Genomic DNA, 22,331 nt, shown 5'->3' with positions numbered 1-22,331 from the left:
GTCTGGCAGATCCCGGGAGATGATTAAACCCACATAAAAGAGCATTATTAATAACAGCGCCTTCGGTCCTCTGGCGGCTTCAGCTCGTGTGCGAACGGGAGATGGGGCAGGGGCTACCGGTGTGTGCGTGGGGAGGGGGGAGAAAATAAGAGGGGGGGGGGGAAAAAAAAGGTTACTTAACCATGCTGGGAACACGAGGCACTGCTTTCCTGGGGGAAATACAAGGCTGGGAATGCCCTGCGGGCTGTGAATACCTGCTGGGCTGTTATCACGAGCTCCCTAGCCCCTGCAAAGCCAGAAGCTGTGGCAGGAGTGGGATTTTTTCCCCCCAGGGACGGGACCCCCCCGAGCCCTTTGCTGTTGGGTGCTGTGGGAATTAAGGGGGGGCACATAAGCCCCTGACGGCTTAGCCTGGGCTTCCCTGGAGCATCACCCACCTCTGTGCGTCCTCCTGGCAAAATGCTCGCTGTCTGCCTTGGAAGCGTGCCCCCTTCCCTCCCCGGAGTGGCCGCAGGGACCAACTCACCGACAAGAAATCGAGTTTACATAATCCTTGTGTTGGCACGATTTGTCCCGATTTCTAACGTTAAGCCTTTTTTTTTTAATGTTTCTGTCTTCAAAAGCCTTCTGTTAGAGAAAGTGTTTCTCATTATCAGCTGCGGGGCTGCCAGACCTGGGAGGTGTTTGTTTCCTATTACCCTCCATGTCCCTCCTGCTGTGCGTGATTCGTCCTAAAACAGAAGACGAGGAGAGCCCTAGGAAAAAGATGTCACAGGGCAGGTGGGTGGCTGGTGGCCCCCTGCGTTGTACCCCCCCAAAAATGAACTGGGAAGTGTTGTACCCCCCCCAAAAAAATGCCCTGGGAAGTCAGACCTTCATCCTCTTGGGACCATGAGTGCTGTCTGGGGATGCCAGAGGACACCCGTCCCTGTGACGTGTTCTCTGCAACCCCCCTGGCCTCCGTCCCCCCTTGCAGCAGGGACGTGGGTGCCATCCTGATGCATCTTTAGTATGGCAGAAGTCGAGGGAGAAAATCGGAGAGAAAGGATGGGAAGTGGGGCAAATTACAGCACAGTTTCCCAACGTGACCTCCTCAAAGCTTTGTCGATGAGGGGAAAATGGTCAACAAGGTTTAGACAGGAGATGCCTGCAGTCCTAATATGCTCTTGCTGCTCCTCCTGTGGGTAGGACTGTGATTTTTTTTCTCCCATGGCCTTTGACCCTCTAATATCCCTTGCCTTCGCCTAATACAGGTGTTTTCTCCCTAATCCCGCACAACTCGACCACCCGCCTCACCGCGGGCTCAGATGCACAGGGGAACGGCACAGGAGAGTGAGCAAAGCTGTCTTCACCTTCTCAGCCTCCTTGCAGGCTCTGTAAAGAGTCAAAATAACTTTCAGGCTGCCTCCTCCCCCAGCAGAGGAGGAAAAGGGATTTCTTTTTCATCCGTGCTATGGCCCCAGGCTGGCTGTTGGGTGACCGGATCAGACCCAAGCCAAGGTGACGCCCTGCTCTGCTCTGCCCAGGTAAATAGTCCCGCACCGGCTTCAGGAAGGGCAGTCCCAGACTCAGCTGAATATTTCTGCAAGCAAATAACTTGCCAGCGTTTTTGGAATGAGGCTCCAGGAGAGGGGAAAAAAAAAAAAGAACTTGCTGTTCCTCAGGACCTAAAGGACCCCATCCACCTGTCTGCTGCCGCTGTGCCGGGCTGAGTGTGATCCCGAGCTTTACCAGCACTTAAATATTTCGTTTCCCATGAAATTTATGTATCGGTGAGGCTGTTCTCATCCCTTCAGCTTCTAGTGAAGAAGCGAAGTGCAGCTGGTCTCAACCATCTAGGCTGGGCTTTCAGGGCTTTCGTACGAAAAGGAGATAGAAAATAGTTTTTTGAGATGTGCCTCCAAAAGAGAGCAGGTAGCAGTGTTTTCTCAGGGCTCTGCTCCTGCACCTTTGCCTGGCGTGCTGTGAAAGGTGCTGAGGAGAGCTGAAATGGGAGCAGCAGCTTCCCTGGGTGAGCGGGGCATGAGTGGGAAGAAGCCCTGGCTGTAATCACCAGGCGTGCCAGCTGTAAGATCACTGAGGGAAGGCTCATCCTACAGTCTGTAGACAAATACAATTCCTTCTGGCCAAAATTCATCCAAATTTTGTGCTTCTTGTCTTCAGGGGGAAGAAGCAACAGTGGCCCGATGAGGTTTTCCTTGCTGTTTGCGTAAGGTGAGTGCTGGGGGAATGGACTGGCCCTTAGAGCATCCCGTCCTGCTGGGAAGGATCTGTGGGATCCCTTCGGAGAGGCTGACTGGGGAAGGGGAAGCCTACCAGAAGCATTTAAAAGAAAACCTCACTGAGAAAGCTTTCTCTAAGTACTGGAAAACTAATTTTTTTCATCAAATTTACACTTCTGGCAAAGAGAAATTCCTCGCTTCAGAGAAATTCTCAGGGATTCGTCTTCTGAGAAAGCTTCAGACCGCTTTAGAGGGGGATTTCTGCCGAATGAACTCAGCGGATATGTGCACGCTACGCACTGACAGAAGACGTTTTCATCACGGGCTGAGGCACTTCTCGTTTCCTTGAAATGTTAGATGGGGAATTTGGTTCGCTGCCATCAGCTGCTGCTGCTCAAAGAAAACCCCCAGTGCAATCTCGTATCAGTAAAATATTAAAAATCTCTCATGCCTGGATCATTTGCTGTGAACTTAGGGGCCAGGACTTTGGGGAGAATCGTATAGGTCAGTCTTGCACGTAGGTGTTCAGGAGACGTGTATTTTGAAAACCTGTTGAAGTGGGTCGCTTAATTTTGCTTATTAATGGTTTTAGTTCTGCTAATGCACATCCTCAACCCTTTTCCCTTTTTTACTTTCCCTTCCGACCAGGCTCTGAAGATGAACTGCACTCCTCGGTAGCCGTGGGTGGCTTTTCCACCTGTAGCTGGATGTTTGTAAGGTAGGTGTTATCATCTGGTGCAACAAGGAAACAGCCCCTTCCAACAATGTACTTTATTCTGTACTCTGACTGGCATCTCTATAACCCAATTCTCCAGTAACACTTTATCGAGTGATAATATTTTTGCTGACATAGGTGTTGGCAACCATTTTCCCCCTTTTTTCCCCCCAAATTTGGAAAACGGACTGATTTTTAACGCTTCATAGAGGCAGAACCATTCCTTGGTGCTGTCAGCTTCTTATTTTTGTAGGCAGCAGAATTTAGGTGAAAAAATTCCACCACCCCGCCCCTCCAGAAGTGCTGTCTGCTGATTTTTGGGGCAATTATTTCCTAGGAAAGCAGCCTTTGAACTGAGGAGCCCGAAAGAGAAAATGAAAAATTTGTTTCCTGATAGTTCCTTCTGTTTTTCTATGATTATGCGTGCAAAAACACGATGGAAGGAGAAATGCAGCTGGAAAGAAAATAATCTGTTGCAGCGGTGCCTAGAGGTCCTGAACTCGGTCAGTAGCCCGTTGCACAAGAGTTTGTGTGTGGACGGGGCTTCTGAGGCTTCAGTCCTAAGGGGGATTTTTCAGAAATCCTTCTGGGCTCTGGAAGCAGAAGCCTCTTCAAAACAAGATGCCTGGAGAGCTGGGAAAGCACAAGCAGGTCAGAAGGCAGCTCTGCAGACACCCTGTTGCTGCCTCGTTCAAATATTTGTTCAGCTTGCTTAAAGTGCTTGGAGTTTCTTGTGAGGTTAGGTTATAGACATAGCCTACACCAGGGACCAGGAGGGTTTCCAGGCTAGGACAGCATCCAAAAAGGAGCAAGGCCAGATTTTAGTACTGGACAGCAAGAGCTTTTGTACTCGGAAATGCTGTGTGGATTTGGACACAAGATTAGTCTAGGAAGCCGCAGGGTTTGGATATGCCACGAGGTCTCTACTTCCTCATGACACTTGTTATCAGCCTGATGGTTTTTCTCTGGCAGCTGTCACAACTTACGCAACTGTGCTTTATATCAGCAGCCCCAAATGCAGCTGTAGGAGAGGCTCTCCTTTGGCCTCTCGAGCTCAGCGAAGGTGCTTGATGGTGCCAGGTTTCCAGCGATAGCTTAGGCATGGGTGTCAACCGTTTGCTTGGATGTGGACATTTCTAGAAGTGAAGGTGTCGCCTGAAACTGTCCCTCCTCACCTCTCTCCTAGAGGAGCACTGGAATTCAGCGTCACCCTCAGCACTGATTAAAATAATTAACCAGAAATTAATCACTTACCTATGTCGTCTTCCCAGCACAGAAAACTGCTTGAAATCACTGTAGCTCGATCACAGAAGCTCAGGAGCTAAGATTTTAAAGAAACTGCTAAACACCGTGAATCTGAGCCAGCAACAGTGTAGGAGAGCGAGGATGCTCTGATTTTCTTTCTTATCCCATCACGAAAGGTAGCATTCTGCTCCAGATGTGCAAGGCTCAGGTAAGCATAATTCCACCACTTGGCTTTGCTTTTAATCTTAAATTATCTTTTAGAGATATAAAGAAGACATACGATGGAAACGGGAATGCTTTTTCTTCTCTCTGATGCCTGCTGAAGGATCGTGGAGTTTCTCTGGGCACGTTTCCAGCTTTGTGAAAGGATAATACAGTGCTGATGATTTTCAGTACGTACAACTGTAACAAGTGCATGTGGTTTCCATGTGGAACTGAAAGCTTGTGCTAATGGCCTCCCAGGAGGGGAAAACCGCAGCCCCATGCAGAGTAGTTAATAATTTTGTACCTTCTTTGTCGAGCAGGTATGGAAGTGTTTTGGTTTTCAGTACATTTTACAGGGTTTGGAAGTGCCTCAGTCTATTATTTGGCTGTAATTTGACTTCCAGAGAATATTGGATATGTTAAAACCACTGTTTACCTGGTCAAGACTCGAGAAATAATTCTGTTCTCTTACAAGGCACTGATTCATGTAGCTGCAACCCAACGCATCGTAGGGACTGTTAAAAATTGTGATTAGATAGACACACTGAGCTACTGCCTGAGAGCGTGCTGCTTCACAAAATTGCGTTTGAAAACCCAAAACATGAGGGATTTTGGCCACGTGATAAATTAGGGCCTCACACGGAAAGTTGCCCGTTGTGGCTTGGCAGAGCTGGAAGTACTTACGTGGCTATGTATATGGATAAAGATGGCTAAAATTGAGACAAGGCAGTGGGTAAGCTGAAACAAAAATGGCATTAAAAGCTGAGGAGCAGTTCTGAACAGCATCAGCTGCTGTCACACCACATAGGATGTTATTTGACTTAAGATACCTCTTGCCCCAACAGTTTCAGTGAGGTACCGAGGCCAAGGAGAGCATCAAGGTGTAGGTGAGTTGTCCCTGATGAGTAGTACGCAGATATTAGGTGATCACTGCACGTTTTTCAGAGACTGTGGGTTCATGCACACATCCATCTATCTTCTATCATCCATCTGTGATCTGTAGATCAGACCTTTCTTGAGATTTTGGTCACAGGAGACACTTTTTTCCTCCTGCGTGGGACCATTGCCAGCTCGTGACCAAGCTGTGTCTGACCCAAAGCAAACCTCCTCGCCCACTGGAGCAGCACCTTGGGGTGCCAGAGCTGGGTCGCCGTGTTCCTGTATCCCTGTTTGAAGGCTCTGCACAGCCGGGGAGGAGAACACCTTGTTGTGTCTCGGCTCGTGCTCACCCAGCCGCACCGCTAGACAAGACGGGAAGATGAAAGAGGACTGAAAACATAGATTTGGAGTAAAGGAACAAAGATAAAGGAAGATAAAACAAGAAAATGCTTTCTTAAGGTTATCTTCAATTACAGAGATCGTCCTTAGCTGGCTCAGCACGTTGGCTGGCACTTGCTGCTCTTTCTTCTAGATAGAAGCAGCTGGAATCTCTCTTTCTCTCTTAGAGGTTAACATCATCTTCTCTTGTTTCCATTAATGAAGACAGATCCCAAATCTTTGTTTGTTCTCTTCTGTAAGAAGAAATGCAGAGCAAAACCTGTTTTTTGGTCTGTGGGGCTGCAGAAGTCCACGGGCGCCTTGCAGGGGACCCGTGCAAAGAAGCCAGGGAAAGTCAATGAACCACCAACGTCCCTGCACACATGGCCAAACCCTCCATGGAAAAAGGTTAGAGGCCCAGGAAATAATAAAGGTTGAAAATGCTGGCCGTAGGGCTCAGACGCATTATGTTAAAAATTAACAGAGACATGTGAAAACCTCAGCCCACATCTGTGGTTTGTAAGTGAAGGTTTACTGTTGGGCAAATTAGTGCTGAAGTCTATTAACTTGTTGAATTCATTGAACTTCTGATAGTTGTGTTTTTTTTTAAAGGCTGCATTTTGCTTTTCAGCACTTCTCAACGTTATGCGAGACAAGTAACAACATCAGCTTTCTGTGGGAATCTCATCTTGTCCTCTCCTGACGTCTTTACGGCATGCCAAATATAGGGTAAGGCCAGCCAGGGAGCTAATGCATGCACTGAGCGTGAACTCCTTTTATTAAAGAGTAATGAGGTTTGAGATGGAAACCAAGTGCTGGTTCTGTGGGTAAATACAGGCACTGAAATAGAAGTGTCTAGGGTAGCCTCCTGATAATTGCTGCGTGCATCTGCTCGCGTTGACGTTGCATCCAAAAGCGAGAGAGGACCTGGTGGCTGAGTGCTCAACTCCGCGTATTTATTCCCTGGATGTGGCCACTCAGCTGCCAGGTGGAGATGCGGTGACAAAATATGAGCTTAAAGGCAGCATTTGGAGTTTGCCTACAGAGGAAATGAAGACACAAAGACCTTGGAGGTGGCTGGGTCAGGATTTCCGAGGGCTCTGCCTTTGGGGTGGCTGAACTTCAGACCTGGTGCTAAAAGAGACGCCTGTGGTGCTCAAGTGGGGAGCCCTGTGGCACCAGGATGGATTTTTTCCAGCTGATAAGGAATGTTTCACCCTTCCAGCTTTTCCGTGCTTCATCTGAAGAGGAGCTTGTTTGCACCACCTGATTTTCTAGGGACTTCCCCAAAGCTTCTCTGTTTGGAAGCTGCTCAGCACCCAGCACCATTCTTGCGCCATGCAAGCTTCATTCTTTCCTCCTGCCATCCATTATCCCCCATCTGCATAGCTGCCTTCATGCTTTGCATCCCAGCGCCATTTCCATGAGAGTAAAATTAGCAGCTTGAGTAATTACGAATAAGTCGCGTTAGACAAAGAAGCCTTGAGGCTGATTGTAGGAAGCTGAAGTGTCTGGCATTGCACTGAACGGCAGCAAAAAGATCATTTTTTTCTGAATCTACCAGGACTACCAAGGTGTTTAGGAACCCAAATCCCATCGACAACGGTGGGGGCACAGGAGGATTGATGTTTAAGCGTTCAAGGCACTGTGGTTTGGGGTCTGGTCTTCCTCTCTGTCGCTGGGCAGCGCCCAGCAATGAGCCCGGCGAGCTGTCTTCATCCTGATGCTGTGATGCCAAAAGTCACCGAACTCTTACCGAAATCAGGGGGCCAAACTCGTGCCCTGCTCATCCCTGAAGGCCAGGGATGCCTCAAGCTGCAGCTGGTTAAAAAGAAGAAAGCCAAAGGTCTGTGCTCTGCCTGGTTTTCCAAAAGTGAAGCTTGTATCAGGCACATCTGATGAGGAAAGCGGGTGCTGCTGAGCTGAGTCCAGGACAACAGCTGTTACTAGTAAAAAAAAAAAAAAATGATGGCTTTTACTGGGAAAAAAACTGCTCACTGACAGCAGAAAAAGAGTTTTACTTGAGTCAAAACTGCAGGTTCTGTCTCATAATAGCCACATTAAAAAAAAAAAATGTTAAGAAGACAGCCTGTAGAAAATTACTGCTGTCATCTCCAAGGGTTGATGAAAATGAAGGAATCTAGTTTGTTTTTTGCATGTTTTTGTGCGCATTTGCATCAGAGTGAATAAGTTTTAGTTTAAGAAATGTTTAAATACATGCTGAAGAAGTTAGGCTTCTGGACATCTGGGCAAAGGGTACCAGTACAAACCCCATACGTGTGCTGGGGGGAACCTCTGTGCTAAAACCCCTCTGTAACAACTCTGTTCTGTTTTTTTTTTTGTTGCTGCTTTTAAGGGGATTGCTGGAGGTTGGCCTGTGAAGTGGCAAGCCCAGAGATCACATCAGGATACGCACCGGAGCAATAGCCAGGGGCACCAGCCTGGCTATGAGCACGTGTCTGACCACCATCCTGCAATGGCAGCCAAAGGTGCAGTCTCGGGAGTTTGAGTTATTTATTTTTATTTTTTCCATGCCATAAAAAGGCTGAAATGCTTCTCCTATCGTTTAGGCGTGGAAAAGGTCTGGTTCTGAACTAGAAAACCGATGACTTTTCCAGCTAGCTGGTTTTGAGCGTTACTCCCCCCAAAGAGTGGCACGAGGTGACACGTTTCAAAAGCGTGCTTCTTCCTGCACCGCGAGACCTGTTCGAATTTCATTTTCCACTTCAGGATGATCTCCCAAGCCCTCCAAGTTTTTCTGTTACTATCCTGCACCGTTTGGAGCCGTTTGCTCTGCCAAGATTCCTATTTTATTCCAGCTGTCGTAGTTCCTCGGGATTTCAGTCTGCCTGGCCGGCTGTGACATGCAGACTAAAAGCTTTGTTTGGCAGAGGTGCTGAGCAGCTTCTTGGCGAGCACGCTTTACTGTACACAGAGACACAGGGGAGGAGAAATCTCCTTTTGTCTCTCTTCTCTGATCCAGCCTTTCTTCAGACCACGCTGCTGCTGGCTTACGTGAGTTTGCTTAAGGATTCATTTCACAGCATCTAATATCCACTGATTCTTGCAAACTTCCACAGGTTTGCTTCCTAAAAAAAAGAGGTTTAAAAACTTTATATGAGTTTTCTGTTGTTCTTGCGAAGAAAGCGAAGAGAATCACTGTCTCTATCCCTGCTGCTTCACTACTTCAGCCTATCTGAGAGGATATCACAGGGCAGGGAGTTCCCCAGGTGCATGAAATCACTGCTGGTGCCTTTGACTTGCTCTTATTTTGCTCCTCAGTATTCCCACCGAACCACTCTGGATTGTGCTAGCCTCAGCACCAGGTTCATACCAACATCTCTGCTTATGTTTTGGGTTCCTAACAAGCGGTCATTTGTCTGCTCCGAATCCTTTTGGTATATTTTACATTGTTTTCCCTGCAAAGATAATTTTACGAAGAGTTGCAGTGTTGCACGTACTGAAAGGTCGTGGGAACCTCTCGCTAAGATTAGCCCAACTTCTTCTTATCAATAGCCTTAAGTGGTGTTAGCGTTTTAAAAGGAGTACTGTGTGAGCATTAAAAGACACTTTTTTTTTTTCCCCCAAGTACACGTTGAAAAGCACTTTTATCCCATGTCTAGGGCTGGGTGCTAAATGGAGCTCTATCACCATGGGCTGATGTTTTCTATTCAGAGGTTCACAGAGAATGCATTGTTCGATGGAGAGCCGAGCTGCAGAGGTTGGAGCAATTTCATAAGCATAAAGTTATGGCAAGGTGTCTACCAGGAGCCTTTGGATGGAAGGGAAACCCTACAGCACAGGCTGCTAAGGAAATGAGCTTTTACGTTGCTCAGCTCTAAGAATGGAGGAGAAAAAAAAAACACTAAATAAAGGTGTCGTTGCCTTTCAGTTTGCTCAGTTTGTCAATACCAGGGCAGAAAACATCGTGTTGTACGTACAGGAACTCGTCCTGAATTTCTGAAAGGATTTATTGCTGAGCTAACACCTTCCAGCATCCTGCTCCGACGCGATGGCCACAGCAGTGATGCTGTAAGGACACAGACACGTGTTTTCCTAAAAGCTGAGAGCTGAGCCTCTCACCGTAATGGGTTTGATTTCTTAAATGGCTGCATTTCTGCTTTTTTTTTTTTCTAGAATGTGTTGTCCTTATGGATAGATGGATTTATGCTGGGACCTGCTGCCCCGATACACTGCATCCCCTACAAACCCCACGGTCATCCTTGGCGCAGAGACTCCCTTCTGACCGACCCAAGCCCTGCTGAGTTCCAGTTAAGTGCATTTTTACTGATATTGTGGATGAAGTGCTTTACTCAGAGGCTTTTCTGTTCCCCCCAAGGGCTTCGTTGGCATGCCCAGGCCACAGGCTTCTCTCACGCTTGCCCGGCTCTCAGAAAGAGGAGGAGAAATAAACTTGGAGAGAAGCTGGCTTCTGCAGGGGAAGGATTAAAGCACCCGGCGACTTCTGAGAACTCCCCTCTGCAGTGATGACAAATATCCTGACACAACTGGAGAGAGACAAAGCTGTCCCCTGAGTAGGATCAGGGCTGGCTAGCACAGCAGGAAGAACTAGATGGGATTCTTTGAGGTTTTTCTTACTCTGAAAAGAACAGGCCATGCCTCGGAGAGTCCTTCTTACCAAGTGGTGCTTCCCTCCGAAAGCTGATTCACCCTGCCAAGGGCCTCTTCAACAAAGGATAAGTTATCCAGTTCCTCTTTATTTCCCCCCATTATTCACAGTCGGTTGTATTTGGCTGAGGCACGCCATTGAGAAAGGCACCGTCTGGGGCTGAAGACATCAAGAAATGCAGATCTATCATCTCCCATGCGAGTAACCGAGTGCTTTGCCAAAAGGCACTTCACTCTCAATTTGCAGTTGTCTGCCTTCAGCTGCTGCTGTCCCATTAGCACCCATTTACTTTTCCTCCCCATCTAAGCTCTTAAATGCAATGAGCAAGACCCCCTTGAGCCCTCCTTTTGCTGGGGGGGGGGGGGGGTGTTCCTGGGGGCACGCCCAGATCCCCAGGTGGATGGAGCCCACCGCGAGACCTTCCCAGCCTCTCCTTAGCTCGCTGTTAGCCTAGAGCAAGTCTTCTAGCTTCGAGGGCCAGCACAGATCCTGATTCATCTCCGAGTACCCTGACCACGAGCGGCTCGGCCGAGCCCTTCATCCCCCTCTCCCCAGATCGTGGGCCTGGGGTGACTGCTGTGGGGGCAGTTTGGGTCTGCCCATGCACAGGATGCTTTCCCAAGGATCCCCCTTGGGATGGTGGCTGAATATACAGCTGGATTTGCTTCTTGGTGCAGGCACCTGAAAATACTACTTCTACCTGTGAGTAATTTATCAAAACTTTCTTTTTTTTGCATTGCTAACAGTTTTTCACCATCACTGCAGACGCAGCCCCCGCACCCTTTCCAACTGAAACCTTCCAGGACATATTTTCCCACTGCGTAGATACCAACTGTAACTGCAACTTTCCACACAGCTCGGTGAAACTGGGATTTGTCTGAATACTTTTGGCTGGCTGAGGTATCCCCGTCATCCCGTGCAATTGCCCTGCCCTCCCTGCTAGCTGCTGTCCTGCCAATGCTAATACTACCCGCAGATTTTATCAGCGGCCTCGCGTAGGCATATTTCAGGATTGCTGATCAAAAAGGTCAATTAGCACTGCGATATTTCTCACCTAATAAAAATTATCGGAGCTGATTCCAAAATTCTTGAGATTCCAAAGGCATGAAATCTTGTCTTTAAAAGGAAAGGAGAGATGATGCTGCATGAAGTAAGTTCTCTAGGGTTTGAAATATTTGCCACTTTTGCCCACCCTGAAACCTACAGGTCCATTCCCTCACATCACAGCACCTGGGGGATTTGTGTAGAGGAGGGTGAGGAAGGTTTGGTTGTGCTGCTTGGGTTTTTGTCTTTTTTTTTATTGGGGCTGGGGAGGTGGAGAACGTGCCAGCCTCTGGAAATGCTGCTCCTCAACGGGAGTTCAACAGCCTTGTTGGTTTTGAGAGCATGTCAAAGGGCGAGAATAGACAAACTCGTGCCGCGACACAAATCCAAAAGCCCTGGGAAATTCAGGAGTGGGTAGATCTGAGGTCTCCCCTGCTCCTAAATTGAAATAGTCCAGGCAACAGCGCTGACACTGCTTATCTCCCAACACTTCTCTGCTCCATCGCCCCGAAACGTGTGTGTGAGGCTCCTGCAGCCACTTGGGTGCTCTCGCAGGGGCTGTGCTGCCAGCAGAGCATTTTCTGCTTCAGGAGTTTGGTGTTGACAGTGTTATATCTTTTGGCGGAGGCTGCTACGACTTAAACCGGAGCAAGCATTTTATTTATTTTTAATATACATCCTCAATGAAGCCGTTGTTGGGGATGTGACTGCTCAAAATGTGCAGCCTGAACTTCGCTTTTAATTAACTCCAGGCAAAGAAATTAGGAAAGCATTTGCACCATGAGTGTCTGTGGCAAAAACATACTCCACAACAGAGGGGATACGCAATAGTGTTCTTCAGCGCTTATTTTTTTCCAGTGGATAGTACACAAATTTGTCTGCCTTATCGGGGGGCCTGATTATGCCACTGGAACTGATCATTTGTTGTAAATATTTTTTTAATAAGTACCAACCAGTTAAATAGATCTACTTTTAGTTTTCTACACAACGCCTAATACAGCAGAAGACGTGGAAGCAATGAGCAATCTGATTTTTGTCTCCAGCTTTTACGCAGTTCCTTTTTGAGAGCAGTGGGATGACAAGGTCTTCCCTGCTGCTTATGGGATCAGTGGATGAGATGAATTAGAGCTCTCTTTGTAAGAAGAGTAATGTACAGAAATTACTTAGTTTCTTCTTCTAAAGAGAGATTTTGCTGATGTTCTGCTGGCTTTTCTTTACCTGTCTGGAGTGGATATGGAGGCTATAGTAAAATTAAGAGAACGTTATGATTATGCCAAAGGTTTTTCCACTGGAAATGGTGGAGCATTGACAGTTTTTGATCAAGAAGCTGACGTTATAAATCAATGGTCATACTTCATCTGTTGACTCTATCACTGGACCCTCGGACAGCCGCACCTGAGCATCTTCTTGTGTTGGAGGAAGGCACAGAGAACGGATAGGAAGCGTCGAGCCCCAGTGGGTGGGAGAAGGCCAGCTGGTGTGGAGCAGCAGCATGGGGCTGGGGCCGGCCCTCTCGGGCAGCTCGGGGACTTCGGGAGCTGCAAGTCCCAACAACAGAGGCAACAATTCTGCTTTTGTTGAGGGACATCTGAGCCTGTTTGTTTGGGCACGGCTGTGGCCCTTTGCGTAACAATACAACCTTTTGTTTCAGCACAGCTTTTGAAGTCGAAAGGCAGCGTTCATCCAGGTGCTGAAGCCAATTTGCTTTTAATGAGGCTTAAAGGAGCAAATGGGGTCCCTGCAGCTCCCATGCAGCCATACGCTGTTGCTAACACCGACGGAGGTAACGTTGAACGGTGACACAGCTGCCCAGGGGTTGTGCTTGTTGTCAGCAGCTGAATCTCTCCAGAAAAGGAGAATTTCAGTGGGTATCAAGTCTGAATGTCCAAACAAGGAGATATTCCCTTGCAGCCTGGTCCTACACCCCCCAGAGACGTGGTCCGAGCTTCTGCACTGGCGTGTCTTTCCTGAATGCCCTGTGATGAACCCAAGGCTTCGTTTCAGTACTGAGGAGCCTAACAAACACCAAATGATCATCAGTGTTTAAGGTTTTGAGGATTCGTTAGGTGAGAAGCGTTTGGAGATATCCAAATATCCCATTCTTGAACGCTCTGGGGACTCCCAGGATGAGGAGAGGTGGAACAGATCCGTGAAGGCATCGGAGCACTTCTGCAACGCACCTTCCCTTTGGGTTTCATCTGGGAGCCAAAGCAGAGGACATCTCAGCAAGAGAAGCTTCAAGAAGCACGTTCCTGAGCCAAAATGAAGCTCGGGTGTGGACCGAGGACCAAGCCCCGAGCTTCAGATGCAGGCAGGTTCAAAGGGGGTGCTCTGGCTGCTCCTGCTTCCCAGGTACTTGTGCTAGCGTCCCCGGCTCTGCCATGCTGGTGGTTAAGCTCCCACAGAGCAGCTGCTCAACAGCTGCAGCTTACGCTTCCCATATGAAAGAAAGCCCAAATCTCTGTGAAATTTCCAGTGGTTTAACAGCTGCTGCTTGAGCCAGGCTGTCTGTGCCATGTACACGGGGACGCTGTGGGGGGAAGAGGCGGGCCAGACAGCTGGGAGCTGTAATTTCTACAGCCGCTTACTTTTTAATCTGCCTTTACTCATGTCAGGGCCTTCTGAGCGCAAATTTGAGAGCGAAGGGGCCTTTGGATTGCTTTTCCTCCCTTTTCTCACCCCAGCCCCGCGGTTGCGGTGTGTCCTGTGAGCCAAAGTCTGTCACCAAAGGATTTATTTCTGGGGAGGCTTTTTGGTGGGCTTCATCTCGACTAACTTCTAGACATCCAAGCAAGCCATCTCAAAAGCTCATTATTGGGGATGCAGAGGAGTACGGTCCAGCAAAGTGCCATTCAGCTGAATTGGATGGCATTTTTAGGAACAGACAACTTGGTTTCTGAAGACAGGAGCTGCCACTGGCTCTCAAATTCCTTTTTTTTATTTTTTTTGGCTGCAGCTGGGATAGACCCCGCTATGTGCTGGATCTTCTGGGAAGGCAGAGGTGTCCTGCAGAGATGATAAACTCTTGAAGGAGGAGAGCCACTAAAAATCAGGAAATCAGTTGTGTACTTGGAAAAACCCACGCGGAGTCATTTGCCAAAGGTTCTGGAGGGTGTTTAAAATATCTACACGTTAACAGGCTGTGGTGTGACCAACTGGCCAGCCTGGGAGAGGAAAGGTTTTATGCCCAGGACGTAGTGGGGAAAAGTCTGGGTCACCGGAAGGGCTTCGTTTACCTCAGTCAACAATAAAGCGCAGGCTAAAATCTGTGGTATTGCTGGGATTTCTTCTAAAAATGCCTGGTGCAAAGACTTAGTTTATTTCCTGACGTTTTGCATTCCCTTTACATTTATAAAAATAAAACAAATCGTTAATTCTCAATCAAAACCAGTTCTTAATTCTACTTAATGAAATTGCAGTTGTGCCACGAATCCCTTATTTATTCTTAAATGTTATTTCAGGTTAACCAGAAATTGATGCGTTTTTCAGCTGTGGGAAGCACTGGTGTCGGCAGAGGTGTTGGATGTGGTGATGCAGCAAAACTGAAGACACACTGAGGAGGTTTTGTCGTCTCAGCACTGGATTTTGATTGGCATTTCTCTGCTTCGTTTCTTGCTAAATGAGACTCCAGTACCAGAACATCAGTCCTTGTTCAGGGTAACAAGAGGAATCACACCTTCTGGGAAGAGTTTCTCCTCCAGTGAGACAGTGGCAGGTCATTTATCTCTTTCTTTCGGTTGCCCTGATTGAAGTTGTAACTCAAGATGTGGTCTGAGTGCAAGACCAAAACGTAGGTGTCCCAAAAACCCTCGGCCATGTGGAATCTTGTTCCTTTATCCCAGCCCTCCCTGCAGGTCTAACGGCTCCAAAGGGCTGGGACGTGAGGAAAGGAGAGAGGCGGAGAGGCAGAAGGGAGACCTTGAGCTGAAGCTGTCATACCAAGAAGGCCCCTGCATCCCCTGTGGCTTCCCCTGCAGCCTGAACACAGCTTTGGTAACCCTCTAAAAGCTCCACGAGCAACACAAACTGGAGTTGCTGTTTGCAGCTGTGAGCGGTAGGACTTGTGTCCAAGGATGGCTGGAGGTCCCCAGACGGGTGGGAGCTGGGCTGGCCCCCAGCAGCTCTTGGGATGAGGCCATGGGCACGTTCCTGTGGAAGGCACAGCAGCAAACAGGGCTGATCCTACTCAGTTACTGGGGTTTGGCACACCAAAACCCTCTCCTTGGCACAAAGAACAGAAATAAGTGTCCTATGTTGTCCCCGTGGCACGACCACCCTCACAGGGGGGACAGGACATGCCATCTCCTGGATGGTCCTGTTTGGGGACACCGGTATGATACCACCAGGGGTGGCAGGGGATGAGATAAAATGACAGCATCGCTTCTGTCCCTTCTCTCCCCCCGTTACTGGGTTAGTCCCGCTCTGGAGCAGGGGCTGGAGGCGGCCAGAAAATGCAAAGCAAGAACCGTCAGCGCGGGATGGGCGAAGGTTTGTTTTTTTGTTGTGTTGTTTTAAGCGGCCCCTGCGCACAACTGTTGTGTGCAAGGGGTGGGAAGGGGGGGGGGGTTGCCATGGCAAAAGGGGATTTGCAGGGAATGAATAGCTTTCTTTCTCTCCTGCGAAATGAATGGGTTGCTAAGACCTCCCTGCACATGAAGATTGTAGGTGTTACAGTTGGTGGAAGAAACCGCGAACAATATCCCCCCCAGCTTTACGTTTTACACAGGCCTCTTAATACAGCTCAATCTTATTACGCAAAAAAAATGTGATCTCAAGTGTAGATTGAGGAAGACAAAATGTTCCCAGTGGGATCTATCTGTGCCTCTTCCCCAGTCCCCTCCAACAACGGGGATTAGCGGCAATGTTTGCACTGACTGTAACTAGGACATAAAGACCATGCTTCATTTCTTCCCATTCAGCTAATTCTTTACATTGCAGACACTACAGGAGCCATTTATGTTTTTTTTTTTTTTCCTTTGTGAAAGTGGGTTAGGGTGGGAGGGGGTTGGGGGAGAAATCTGCTGAGGAAACTGTCGGCGTCGCCAAAGAAAAGCATCCTTTCAGGCGTTAGCCCCCAGCCCTCCTCTGCTGGGGATAAAAGAAGCCGCATCTGATGCCGTGGCATTTGTAGGCAGTGCTGCTTCGACGTGAAGGCCGTGATGTATTTGCAGAGCAACTTCTGAGAAATAAAGTGGTTTAAGGTGGTAGGTTTGACTTCCCAGATCAAGGTCTGTGGCTCTGTCGGTTCATGGGAGAGCTCACTCTCGCTGCTGACCCCTACCCCCCCCCCCCCAAAGCACAATACAGCGTCAAATTTAGGCATGGTTTTTATTTGTATTTATTTATTCTGGGAGACTTTTGGGAGTCGGGATGTGACCATGTGGGAAGGGTTGGGCCAGGACCCCAGGGAAAATAGTTTTGCCAGCCGCGTTCTCACTCGTACGTGCCAATTGACAGCGCTCGTGTTTTCTTCCCCTTTGGAAGAAAACTTCTCCAGCGGCCCCAAAAACACTTGTGGGACAAGATTTGTGCAAAGAGGCTGGAAGATAAACTTGGTTCTGAGCAGCAGAGTTGTGCCGTGACCTTGGCTTGCCTTGGGAGGGTCAGCGAGGCAACGTCAGCCGGAGCATCTTCACGCAGGGCCTGAACTCCCTCCTTCTCCGGGGGCATGGGACGGGAGAAGGGACAGCAATAATATGGCCAAAACCCCTCCTGGCTGACCCAGGGGCAGGCTTTATCTGCTCCAGAGCCGCGCATCAATCTTGCCTCGGCAGACAAGTTGTGCTGACTCACTGCGGGTTCGGGGGAGGTTAAAGGGTGCAAATGAAGGCTTGTGAGATTGAAGGAAGGGCTCATAAATCTTTCTGCGTTGGAGGGCAGGCAGGGCCCCATGTCGCAGGCAGCGTCGGGACGTGGTGACCATCTCTGCCTCGCGGCTGAAGGCAAATACTGTACAAAGAAGAGCCACAGAGCAAACTGTGGAGCTTCAAAACATGCATTGTGGTGGTTTATTTCCTCATTTAATCGCAAACTTTCAGCCTCAGAGAGGAGAACTGTGCGGTGCGGACACACCTCTTGTCATCGCGGCTTGAAATTTGGTCATTACAGTTACAGAGCGTAATCCACGCAAGGATTAACCTGGATTTGTGCAGACAGGAGAGGAAAACTGACCACAAGTTGCACCGTGCACCTTGGGTGACCTCAGTTAATGTGCCCCAAATGTGTGTGATATTGCATCCACTACGTCTCACCTCCGTTCTTGGCAGTAGGAGAGAGAAGAGATGAATCTGAGCTGTCCTTTGGGGAAATACGGCCTGGGCAAGGAGTTCACCACGCGCTTTGTAGCGTGATCCTGCACGTGCTTGAAGTGGAGGATGATGCCTGAGTACATTTCTCTGGAGCACGATGAAATATCCTAGGAATGGGCAAGAGCTGATACGCACTGCGTAGTTCTGGGCTCCTTCCAGCAAAGGGAGAGGATGAATGGTACCTCGGAAAAAGTCGTGCTTATCCTGACATACTCATCTGATGTTAATAAATAAGAACGGAGGAAGTCTGTTGTCGGATTCGGAGCTGTGTGTTGGCTCACCCCTCACAGTCCCGTGCCGGGTGAACGATTTGTATCTCTAAACCCAAAGGATTGGGGATGAGAGTTGCATTTTGTTTCCATGGGATTACCATTGACTCAACTTGTTTTACGTTTCCGTTTGAAGTCTGAAACAAAGATGGTTTTAGTTCATTGCTGTCTGATGTGAATGATGCTCTGCCCTTGCAAAAATGTAACGTACTCGTAAACATTAGTGTTTTTCTCCTTTACCATCTTCCTGGACGATCTGTGCAAGAAGAGAGATCAAACATCTGTGCTTCTCCAGAACGGAAACCAGTCATCTTTGAATGAATTTAAAGTGAGGTCAGCATGGACGTATTAACATCTGTGTCATCTTTACTGTGCAGATAGGAGAATTAGAAGGGATGATAGACGTAGGATGGAAAAAATAAATGTAATTGTGACATAACTACTTTTCCCAAAATGGAAACACTGACATCAGTCTCGTCCCCTGTCCTTTTGGTAAGCTGGTATTTTACACATGCCAGGAAAATCATTCATATCCTACCTCTACTGAATTTATTTCAACAATGTGCTTAAGTTTATTGATTGTAGCGTAACTTAACCTAATTCCCATGTTCTTTGTGTTGTCCTTATAGTTAAAATCACGGTAAGGGTGGACTGATTTGTATACTTTGATATTAGGAAATGTTCTGAACTGCCAAGATGGGTCTTCAAAGAAGACCCAAGATGGGTCTCTGAAGACCCAAGATGGGTCTTCAAAGACGGGTTGGAGATCAAAACCCCCTTTAGACTTTCTGTTGCAAAAGCAGCCACCATCACACCACGTTGCATCATGGAAAATGTTGTAGGACACGTAGGAACCTTTCCACCGCCTGCAGTCATCACGAGACTTTATCTAGAGTGGAACTGAAGATGACTTTAGGTCTTGTCATGTCTTTGGCCAGATGGATGGACTCCATGCTACCCTATTTTCAGTTTTTCAGTGGAGAGCTCTCTCTTTTTTTTTTTGTTAATGAAAATTGCCTAATAACACCAGGAAGCCAGCTAACAGTTAGTTCCAGGTGGATTACCTCAGTTATCAATTAACCCTAAGGAGTGAGTCAGAGCTTTCACTTTCATCCAGAAGCCACGTTTCCTCATCACCCAATTTGTGCAACGATGCAGCTGCTGTGGATACCTGCGAGAAGTTGGCCAGGGGAGGAAACACACAGACAATTACTTGCTCCATCACCAATTGCTGGAACTCTCTTAACTGATACAAACCAGGACATTCTCAGCAGCCCATAAATCACCGCTGCTTCCCACATCCAGTGTCTTATCTCAGCGTAAAGCAGCTCTCCGCTCCCTAGTGTAGTTTGCCTGCAGGTGTCCTTTGTTTCTGAGAACATCTTCAGAATTTGCACTGAAAGATGCAGCTCACCTGCAAGGGGAAGCGCTGGTGGATTGTTTTTGAACACATCTGCAATTCGTTACCAAATTCTCCCAAGTGAGAAGAGCCTCTCTTTCAGGAGGAGATATGTAGCTTTGCTTCAGAAATCCAAAAGCAATCAAAAAACTCTGAAAAAAAAAATAATGCTGAAGATGTGACATGACAAATGCACTTCATCACACACCTCTGGATGCAGGAACAGCACTGAGCTCACCAAGCTCAGCGCAATGTGTTCAGGTGTCGTTTCAGCTCAGGTACGGAGGTGGAAAATAGAAGTAAAGATAACCCTGTAGTAAAACCACCACCCAAGTGCAACAACTTTGCATTGGTTTCTGTGTAGATGGGGGCCCTGGCCATAGGGACAAGTGCTCTTACTGCTGACAGAATGCAATCACACGTGATGCTAATTAACCCATCAGCTGGGAGGGTTAATGAATGAGGTTGTGTCCCCCTCAACGTTGTAATGGGTTGGGCAGTGGGGTTGTAGCAGTGCTAGAGGAGCACCAGGAGGCTGGGTGGTGGAGAAGCAGGATCTTCAAGCTATGCAGTGGTGTAGAAGGTGGTCTTTGCCTTGGCTTCCAGATGAAATGTCCGCTTTTGGAAAAAAAGGTGTCTTATTTCTGTTGATTTTCTTCATGAGCCTACGTTGTGGTTAGTAGAGGTCATGGTTTTGGAGAGGAGAAGGAGGAGAACATGCTGGTGTTGATGGAGGTATAGATAGAAGAAGCTGTCTGGGTGTCTGCTCATTTGGTTGTGGTGGGATTTTGCTGTTTCTTCCATACAAAGAGTGTGGTTGAATATTAGCTTTGTGTAGCTCAAGACTTGCAATCCCAAACTGTTAATTAGGGTCTCTTGCATTTCATTAGTTTCTGACAGATTGCGATTGCAAACTAGGGAATAGAGGCATTGATGTATTTTTTTCCTCAATCTTTAGAGACTTTTTTTGAGAGTGTTGTACTCATAAATGAGCTAAGGGATCTTCATTTTTAGAGAGATTGCTCTGTGCAGTTACTAAACTGGTTTGAGAAATATTTTCTGTCTAAAGGTGTTCAATGGAACTGTTGGAGTGTTGATGGAATTGGGAAGTATAGTGTTTGGGAACCAAGTTACTGTGAATTATTCACTTATTTCTTAATGCTTGTCTACCTATTTTAATAGCTTTTTTAATAGCTTCATGCATCTATATGTTAATCTCAGAGAACATACGACTTTCTTGGATGGCAATAAGGAAGGAATACTTAAATTATTAATTTTAAACAAATGTTGGGGGAAGTGATTTTTTTATTATCGTAGTGTGAACGCTTCTAGTCTTCAAACCTGTGGTTCATTTCTCCAAATTTCCCTTTATCATTTAAAGTAATTCTTACTGTCGGTTTAAATGTATTCAGAATAATCTTTGATTTTTGAAGCCAGTTCATGAAAATATGTATGCGTGCTGTTAAAATGAGCGATAGCTTGAAGCTCAATGTTAATAGAATAATAATTCGATAGACTCTTTTTCATCTAAATATATTTACAAAAGCAGATTTATCTTTGCGCTGGGATAGGAATGAAGACAACAGATTGCAGAAGTTTTACAGAACTGAAAAGCTGGGACTTTTTGAAGATAAAACATGAGATCATTTCCTCATTCGGGGTCCCAGGAGCACTGTACATTACCAAATCTCTTAGTGTGCTGTATTCTTCATACAAACGATCCATCTCTGAGTATCTGGGGAGTTAAGGCACACCCTTGCGTGAAATCCTTTGCGTGTTTTTCCTGTTTTGCAGCATCGTGTTATTAGATACAAATTCTATTTACGATATAGCAGTCTTTGATCTGTTCTTTATTGTGTAGGTGAGCTGTGTCTCACCATCTTGGCTGCTGAAGAAGGAAAGTGGTGCAAGTTAGTCATCCCACCTTCTCCATAGGTATTAGAGAGAGAGCTTAAGGAACTGATCAGCCTATTTTTTTGTGCTTTTCTTTTTTTTTTTTTTTTTTAACACGGGGACAAACCCTCTTCTTGAACTCATATTGAACTAGGTATCTTCTCGTGTAGTGATATTTATGTTGGGACAATCCCTCTGGAAATGCCCTCCTCCTCCTGGTTGTAGACAAGATGCTTTGGAGACAGCTAGAGCAAGGTGGAACAACGTTTCCCATCAGCATTCTCTTCACAAAGGTGTTTGAGACCCTGCAGCGTAATATATCACTGAGTAAACTAGGTTGGGTGTAACTCTAGAGGAGAATGATCCACCCCTGCCTCAAGCAGGGATGGCCACGGTGTGAGATCTCAGTCAGCTCGTGTGACTCCTTGTCTTAGCTTTAGGCATCTCTGGGGATGGAGTCTTCTCTGTGGACCCAACTCCAGCAGAACTGTAGACAAAAGAAAGGTAGAAAATGCTATTGAAAATGTTTGTCTTTTTTTTTTTTTTAAATGTGAGGCATTGCTGACTATGGGACTCTTTTTCTTCTTTCCTGCTTTGCTGAAGGAAAGAGGAAGAGAAGAAGGAAGGAAAGAGGAAGGAAGAGAGACAGAGGCATCACTGAAACAAAACTTGGGGGTCCCATTCCAACACACAATACTTGTATAATAACTGATTTAGTTCAAGTACAGTGGCTGTTTAGATCTTTAATTTTCCTGATGAGAAGCAAACACAAGGTCCTTGTGTTTCCTGGAGATCCCAAAGTGCTTTTCTCCCAGGTTACACTTACCTTTACCTCTCATTTCCTCCCTCTAGTTTCAGATGATGGTGAATTCCTTTGGTTTCCTTCTTCTAAAACGCAGCAGAATTAAGGCCCTTTTTTACCCAAGGGGCCACCCCTACTCTCTCTGGTAGGTGATGCTGTTTGTCAGTGTTTCTGTGGCAGCTTTTGGGCTCTGCAGATCACCCAGAACCCGGTGATCTCTTTGCTAGTGGATGGGGGCTTCAGGGAGTCTTCAGAGCTCCAAGGCCTCCTCCTGGGGTGATTGTCCAAATTCCCTTGGGACAGAGGTCCTTGAGAAGTTCATCCTTTCCTGTCAATTAGCCAG

The 22,331-nt window shown here is 47.2% G+C and overlaps 1 long non-coding RNA gene across 1 annotated transcript in view; it reads left to right on the top strand.

The window, feature by feature from the left end:
* The window catches only part of LOC106037323 (uncharacterized), a 51,623-nt gene that overhangs the window by 5,719 nt on the left and 23,573 nt on the right, over positions 1-22,331 (top strand). The window contains exons 4-14 of the long non-coding RNA XR_010827856.1: positions 624-780; positions 1,254-1,526; positions 2,164-2,214; positions 2,871-2,940; positions 4,209-4,390; positions 5,869-6,051; positions 6,275-6,372; positions 8,000-8,132; positions 8,214-9,675; positions 9,781-14,419; positions 14,807-19,571. This is a non-coding gene — a long non-coding RNA (uncharacterized lncRNA). The remainder of the gene's footprint in view (positions 1-623; positions 781-1,253; positions 1,527-2,163; positions 2,215-2,870; positions 2,941-4,208; positions 4,391-5,868; positions 6,052-6,274; positions 6,373-7,999; positions 8,133-8,213; positions 9,676-9,780; positions 14,420-14,806; positions 19,572-22,331) is intronic.

This window comes from Anser cygnoides, chromosome Z (genome assembly GCF_040182565.1).
Source record: "Anser cygnoides isolate HZ-2024a breed goose chromosome Z, Taihu_goose_T2T_genome, whole genome shotgun sequence".
Taxonomy (NCBI): Eukaryota; Metazoa; Chordata; class Aves; order Anseriformes; family Anatidae; genus Anser; species Anser cygnoides.
Note: the sequence above shows the minus strand (reverse complement) of the source record. Positions and strands in the feature narration are given on the sequence as shown.